Below are 7,636 nucleotides of genomic sequence, written 5' to 3'. Positions count from 1 at the left end.
TTGTGATACCCCTGGACTGCAGCATGCCAGGTTCCTCTGTCCTCCACTATCTCCCGGAAGTTTGCTCAAAATCACGTCCATTGAGTCAGTGATGCCATCCAACCATCTCATCCTCTGTCACCCCCTTCTCCTTTTGCCTTCAGCCTTTCACAGTATCAGGGTCTTATGAGTTGGCTCTTTGCATCAGGGGGCCAAAGTATTGCTCATAACCTACGTATATGGTGCAGGCACATGTCCTGTACTGTGGTTTGCCTCTTGGTGACACCTCAGCTCTCAACACTGTTTAGGCAGCCTTTCTGCTGCTTCTGCCAGCTGTACTAATTGTGAGAACACCAATGTCAGTGCTGGGGAGCTTCCTCACAATATGCTCTAGTTCCTAAGACTCAGCATCCCTGTGTGTTACTGGGTCTTGAGAGTTACAGAGAATGGTCCCACCTCTCTGCCACAGTTTGTCTTCTGAGTCCCCAAGAAACACTAGTTTTGGCCAGAGTCGTCTACATCTCAACAAGTTGTCTCTCTCAGCTACTGGCCCTCATCTTCTTGGTTATAGGATTTCAGAGAAGTCCAGCCGTTGGAGCTGGGTCATACAGTGTCCTGTCCCTCCTTGTCATCTTTGCTTCTCTCTCAACTGTCTGCTGTCATTTGAGCAAGCTAAACAAAACTCTCTTTTCCCCTAGCCACAAAACAGTGCCTCTGTGCACCAGCTGAAGAGGTCCTCCCAAGAAATGTCACCTAGCTTCTCCCAAGGCCCTGCCTAGCCAGAAGGACCAGTGGTACCTGTGAACAGAAGTGGGAAGGTTGTTGGTCAGGAGTGCAGGTGGAAGGGATGCTGGACCAAGCTGGAGGCCAGAAAGAAAGGTAAGGGCTTGTCGGCTCTCAAGGGTTAGAACCTTAAGTTGCAAACAGTTTGATAGAAATGGAATTGGTCACCCCTTTTTCTCAAATAGCCCCTCTGAGTTTGTTTGGAGAACAGTAAGCTATGTTTCACTTATGGAAGGTGAAGAGTGAAGTAACTGGCTATTTCATGCAGCTCACCTGTATGTGAGGAAGCTGGGATGAAAGTTTATTGTTGAGTGAGTGAGTGAAGTCGCTCAGTCACGTCCGACTCTTTGCGACCCCGTGGACTGTAGCATACCAGGCTTCTCCGTCCATGGGATTCTCCAGGCAAAAATACTGGAGTGGGTTACCATTTCCTTCTCCAGGGGATCTTCCCAACCCAGGGATCGAACCTGGGTCTCCTGCATTGGAGGCAGACGCTTTAACCTCTGAGCCACCAGAGAAGCCCAAAAGTTTATTGTTGGAGAGCAACTAAACTGTTTCCTTCAGGGAGAATTTCAGAGATGAACTTCCTGTATTTGTAGTCTAGTCTCTCTCACGCTCTGGGTAAATGTAGCAAGGACTCATTTAATTTTTAACATTTCCATATTATCCAAGAGATCTTCTTATTGTCTTTTATGGGTAATGTGAGGGTTTGGGATGTTCAAATTCTCTGAAGGTTCTGTGTAGCATTTGGCTGAAAGAGGGGAGAGAAGATTGGGAAAAGAGTGAAGCATGTGTTGCCGTAGGTTATGGAGAGTGTGGTAGCCGGCATCAACATAACCTTCAGTTATCCCTGGCTCCAAGTGTTCAGGCCTTGTATATTCAGATACTGTTCCCATATTAAATCCATGTCTGTAGGATGAATAACATGGAAAAAGTGGCAGTATGCGAGTTCCTAGGCTAAGCCATAGCTTCTACCTTGGTCCCTTAGATTGTTTGCTCTGGGGGAAGCTGGACATGGTGTTGTGGGGGACACTCAAAGAAGCCATATGGAGAAGAGCTGAGGCCACCTGCCAAAGCCAGCACCCCCTTGTCAACTACTTTTATTGGAAGTAGATTCTGTAGCCCCAGTAGAGCTCAGATAACTGCAGCCCTTGACTACAACCTCATAAAAGCTTCTGAACTGAAATTGCCCAAGTTTCTTCCTGACCTACAGAAATCATCAAAGCTATTAATGATTTTAGCCACTAAGTTTTGACAAAATTTGTAACACAGCAATTCCATGCAAAGAGTAAGTCTGATCGTGTGAAGACTCCTGAGCATAAGTCCTGTGGGTTGGGCACCTCCATGCACTGTATCTTGGGAAGCCAGAGGGCAGTTTCTTTGTTCTTTGTTCTGTGGTAGGAATTGGCAGACTACGGCCCATGGGTCAAATCCAGCCTTCCCCGGGGCCGAACCTGCTTGTGGCATTGTTTACATGTTATCTATGGTTGATGTCTTGCTACAGTGATAGAGCTGAGTAGTTGTGACAGACTAGATGGTTCACAAAGCTGAAAATATTTTCTATTTAGCCCTTTTTAGGAAAAATCTTGCTGACCTCTGTTCTACAGGAATTTATAGGCTGATGGTGAAATGTCTCTCTTCCCTTTATGCAGATCCACATGCTCGCCCCATACAAGAGTCTGGAGTGCATGAATGCTGCTTCATTTGTCCAGAGTCCTCTTTTCCTTCTTCATCTGGCCAACTCCTACTCATCCTTCAAACGCAGTTGAGATACACCTCCTTCATGCAATCTTTACTTGGCCAAAGTCCTCTCCTCCTTTGAGTCTGTTTTACACATCACCTTTTCCCCTCATGACCCCAAGCTAAGCCAATTCTAACAGCATGTTTTCATATCTCTTTAAGATTTCTAATCAATAATATGATGGAGTTTTGTTTAGTGTCTTTCTCCCCTAGTGGATATGAGCTCTTCAAGGGCAAGGACTGTGTGTTATTCATTTATAACCTCAGAGTAATATACCTTTGTTTATTCATCACAGATACTTACTGAATGCTTATTATTATTTGCCAGATCATTGCTGGCACCAGGATACATAGAGAAAGAGACTGAGTCCCTACCCTGAGGTTGCTTTAGGATGAAAATGGAAAAGCAAACTGGTCATAGGATTCAACGTGATGGAGACGTGTGCAATCTCTATTGTAAGCCATATTTGCAATAACCATATAAACATCTGCAAAGAATAATTGGTTTTCAACACTTTCATAGCATTTACTATGTGTCAGACACTGTACTAAGCACTTACATATATTATAATTTATTTAGTGTTTGTACCACCTGAGGCAAATATGAATGACAATTATTTCCATTTTAGAGCATATAGAGACCCAGAGAAGTCAAGTAACATGCCCAGGGTCACAGAGCTAAAAAACGTCAAATGAATTTCTGAGCAATTCTTTAGTTGAATAATTAATTCCAAGTCTCAGTAACACAGCAAGTATAAGGACTTGGGTTAATGCTGTTCTTTTCTCTCTGAACACTAAGTGGATGGTTTCTATCAAGCTGGAAATTCCTACTCCAAATGCTTTCTGATGACTTGTACTGTGGTCGGCATTTTATTTTTAGGAATTGGCTTCTGGGAGATTCTGCTGTTTTAATGATTGTGCAAGCCTGGTTTCCTCGTTGAATTGTACCATTTGCCACTTCGAAGTGATTTGAGTTATCACTTTTACTTTCTTAGGACTCTGCAGGGGAAGAACACATTCAGCAGCAAAGTTACTCCCCTGTCCCCAAAGTGTTTCAGTATTTTTTTCTTGCCAAAGTCAATAGACTATGGATTGTCTACAGCTGGGGTGTGAGATGGGGCCCTGGGGCCTTGTCTCTGCCATCATTTGTCACCAGCCATGATCTCAGCTGTGGCTTAATTGGCTCAAACCTTGGATATCACTCAATGGACTGTATACAGTGGCTAATGAAGCTGGTTCTGATTTGAAGAAAACACTGTTCCCTGTAGTGTAAATCACTGAATCCATTCTATTTTTCTTTCTAGGACTGAAGGCTTTCTTGTTGATTTTTTTTTAACTTTTTATTTTGTATGGTGGCATAACCAACTGTGGGCTTCCCAGATGGCACCAGTGGTAAAGAACCTGCCTGCCAATGCAGGAGACATAAGAGACGCAGGTTCAGTCCCTGAGTCGGGAAGCCATGGAGGAGGGTATGGCAACCCACTCCAGAATTCTTGCCTGGAGAATCCCATGGACAGAGAGGAGCCTGTTGGGCTACAGTCCACAGGGTCACAAAGAGTCATACACACTGAAGCGACTTAGCACACACACACATAGTCAATTAGCAAACAATATGATGATATTTTCAGGTGAACAGCGATGGGACTCAGGGATACATATACATGGATCCATTCTCCCCCAAACTCCCATCCCATCCAGCCTTCCACATAACCCTGAGCAGAGTTCCATGTGCTATACATATATGTGCTGTACATTCCATATGCTATAAACCTTGTTGGTTATCCATTTTAAATACGGCAGTGTGTACATGTCCATCCCAAGCTCCCTAACTATGCCTTCCTCCATTCTTCCCCCGGCAGCCATAAGTTCATTCCCTACGTCTATGTGTCTCTGTTTTGTAAGTTAATTTGTATCATTCTTTTTAGATTCAACATGTAAGGAAAGTCATAAGATATTTCTCTTTCTCTTCTCACTTACTTCACTCAGTATGACAATCTCTAGGTAGGATCAAAGGCTTTGGAGCTCCAAAACTGGTTCCTTGTAAAAACATTTAAGTTTTTTTTGACCCATTCTGTTCAGGTCACTCTTCTGTACTGGGTTCAGCCTTCCTCCCATAATATGTGGTTACTTTGTGATAAAGACAGGATGGAGAGTGGGAGAAATCTTACTGTTACAAACTATTTAGGTTCTCTGGGTTCACATCCTGGCTTTGCTACCTGGAAGCTATAACTTAAGCCTGACAGGAACAGAAAACAGGTCTGTGCCTTATTCAAGGGCCTTAGCTTGTGATTCCCATCAAAGAGAAAGATATAGGGTGAAGTGGTGAGGAATGGGAGTCAGTGTGGGCAGGAGAGGACAAGGCCAGGGTGTCTACTCATGGTTTTCATCATATTCGCCAGCATTTAACAAGTTCTGATGGAATCAATTATGTGCCAGACATTGTTTACGGTCGAGTTCTGGAGTTTACAGCCGTGAATGAGACAGACGTGGTTTCTGCCCTCCTGAAGCAGTGAGGAAGATCATTAAACAGATGAAAGATTTCTAAAAATCATTAAATTCATGGTTAGTGCTGGTAGGAACTAAAGAGTGGGCTATTACAAGAGAATAATCGAGAATGGGGGATGGGACAGGATATTTATTTCAAATGAAATGGTCAGATTCAGGCTTCTCTGAGGATGTAAAGAATAGGACCGGAAGGATAAAGAAGCCCAGGGAGAATTCTGGGCCATAGGAAATAAGTTGCGTGAAGGCTATAAAGCTGAGGTTGGCTTAGGCTAAAAGAAGCTATGCTACTCACGGTCCCTCCAGGCTTCCCGCCTGGACTGCTTTCTCCAAAAGGTGTCCATCTGCCCTAAGCCTAGTGCTTCCCTTTGTTCTATCCAAACACGCTACTGGTAAAGGCATGAGAGCCATCTTTGCCAGGATCCACAATTCACTTGGGATCGCAGCTTCAGCTATAGCTCTGAGGCAGAGTAGCAGACATTCATCAAGAAACAAGGCTGCTTTGGGACTTGAGGTCCCTTCTCTTTTATTTTAGGGTGAGCAAGCCTGGGCAAATCTTTTTGTTACAAACTATTTAGATTTGTAACCTAAATCCTGGCTCTGCCACGTGGAAACTCTAACTTTAGCCTGTTACTTAACTGCTCTGTGCCTCATTGTCCTTATCTGTAAAATGGGTCTAAAAAAGTATCTACTTCACAGGATTGTAATGAAAATTTAATTTGTTAATGTTAGCTAAGTGCTTAGATCAGTACCTGGCACTTAAAACATTCAACAATCATGTTGCTGATATTAAGACTATTATCATAATTAAGCTGTTGTACCCGACTGATGCCTCATACTGCAGGTGGAGTGGTATTATGTATTCCCCTGGTGCTGGGCTCCCTGGAATCAAGCTACAGCCTTAATTATATAACTCAGTTCAGAAATCATTTTAATGCCAGGCACTGTGTTGGACACTTGACTACAGCATTTCCTTTGATCCTCCTAAAAATCTTAAGAAGTATATACTATTATCCCCATTTTATAGATGTAGAAACTCAGCCTTAAAAAGGTTAGCTAACTTACCTAACACCATGAAGCCAATATGATTCCTAGGTCTGAGATTCTGACTCAGCAGCCCTTGTTAAGGCCTCAAAATCTGCATTACAAGTGCCTCTCCCTATCTTCCCAGTTCTCATAAGGGTGACCTCTTTATTGTCCCTTGGAAAACTATGGCCTATATCAATTCCAAGAGTCCTTCTGGCTGCAAAGTCTGTAAAGATAAGAAAGGCTATACATTTGAGTATATAGTTTAGTGGGGAAGGCAGTTTGCAGCTGTTAATGTTCTTTAAGAGAAATAACTCAGTTCAGGGCATTTTTCTGACACAGTCATTGTCTAACAGGCACTCTGGGACTGAAAAGTGTGCCTACCTCCAAGTGTTTTGCATTATGTAATCCCTGTTCATAATTTTTCATTTTACCATTGCAAAATAAAATAAAATAAAAATGCTGTGAAAATCACAAGCCTAAAGTTTAGGGCAACTCATTATGCAGTCAAACTAGACTGAATTGAGGTAACTTTATTTGTAGGCTGAGTGCCGAAGAATTGATACTTTTGAACTGTGGTGTTAGAGAAGACTCTTGAGAGTACCTCGGACAGCAAAGAGATCCAACCAGTCCATCCTAAAGGAAATCAGTCCTGAATATTCATTGGAAGGACCGATGCTGAAGCTGAAGCTACAATACTTTGGCCACCTGATGCGAAGAACTGACTCATTGGAAAAGACCCTGCTGTTGGGAATGATTGGAGGCAGGAGGAGAAGGGGACAACAGAGGGTTAGATGGTTGGATGGCATTACTGACTCAATGGACATGAGTTTGAGCAAGCTCCATGAGTTGCTGATGGACAGGGAAGCCTGGTGTGCTGCATTCCATGGGGTCGCAAAGAGTCAGACATGGCTGAGTGACTGAAATGAACTGAACTGAGGTGTTATTTAAATCACTTGCTCTGAATATTTATACATTATACTGCAAAAGTATCAATATGCTGGATTATGGGGTTGCATTAATTATGAGCAGTTACATAACAAATTGCTCTCGAATTTACTGGCTTGAAATATACCTTCCCCAGCATTTGTGAGTTGTATATTTAATGATGGCCATTCTGACTGGTGTGAGGTGATACTTCATTTTAGCTTTGATTTGCATTCTCTAATAATCAGCGATGTTGAACATCTTTTCATATGCCTGTTGACTGTCTTCTTTGAAGAAATGTCTATTTAGTTCTTCTGCCCACTTTTTAATTGGGTTGTTTTTGTTGCTGTTGTTGTTGAGCTGTATGAAATGTTTGTATATTCTGGAAATTAAGCCCTAGTCAGTTGCATAGTTTGCAAATATTTTCTCTCATTTTATAGGTTGTCTTTTTATTTTCTTTATGTTTCCTTTGCTGTGCAAAAGCTTGTAAGTTTGATTAGGTCCCATTTGTTTATTTTTGCTTTTATTTCTGTTGCTTTGGGCGGCAGCTCCATGTAATAGATGAAGAAACTGAAGTTCAGAGAAGTTAATTTGCATTCTTAAGGCCACACAGCTAGTAAGTGATGAGACTGAGTTTGAACTAATTCTGTCCAATTCAAGATCCATTCTTGTTCCATTT

General features: G+C 42.5%; 1 non-coding gene across 1 annotated transcript; it reads right to left on the bottom strand.

Moving 5' to 3' along the window:
- Positions 1-1,208: 1,208 nt before the first annotated feature.
- TRNAW-CCA (transfer RNA tryptophan (anticodon CCA)) lies at positions 1,209-1,280 on the bottom strand. The gene has a single exon. It is a non-coding gene; the product is annotated as a tRNA-Trp (tRNA).
- Between the last annotated feature and the right edge of the window lie 6,356 nt (positions 1,281-7,636).

The sequence above is a fragment of the Bos taurus genome, chromosome 3, assembly GCF_002263795.3.
Source record: "Bos taurus isolate L1 Dominette 01449 registration number 42190680 breed Hereford chromosome 3, ARS-UCD2.0, whole genome shotgun sequence".
Classification (NCBI taxonomy): Eukaryota; Metazoa; Chordata; class Mammalia; order Artiodactyla; family Bovidae; genus Bos; species Bos taurus.
Note: the sequence above shows the minus strand (reverse complement) of the source record. Positions and strands in the feature narration are given on the sequence as shown.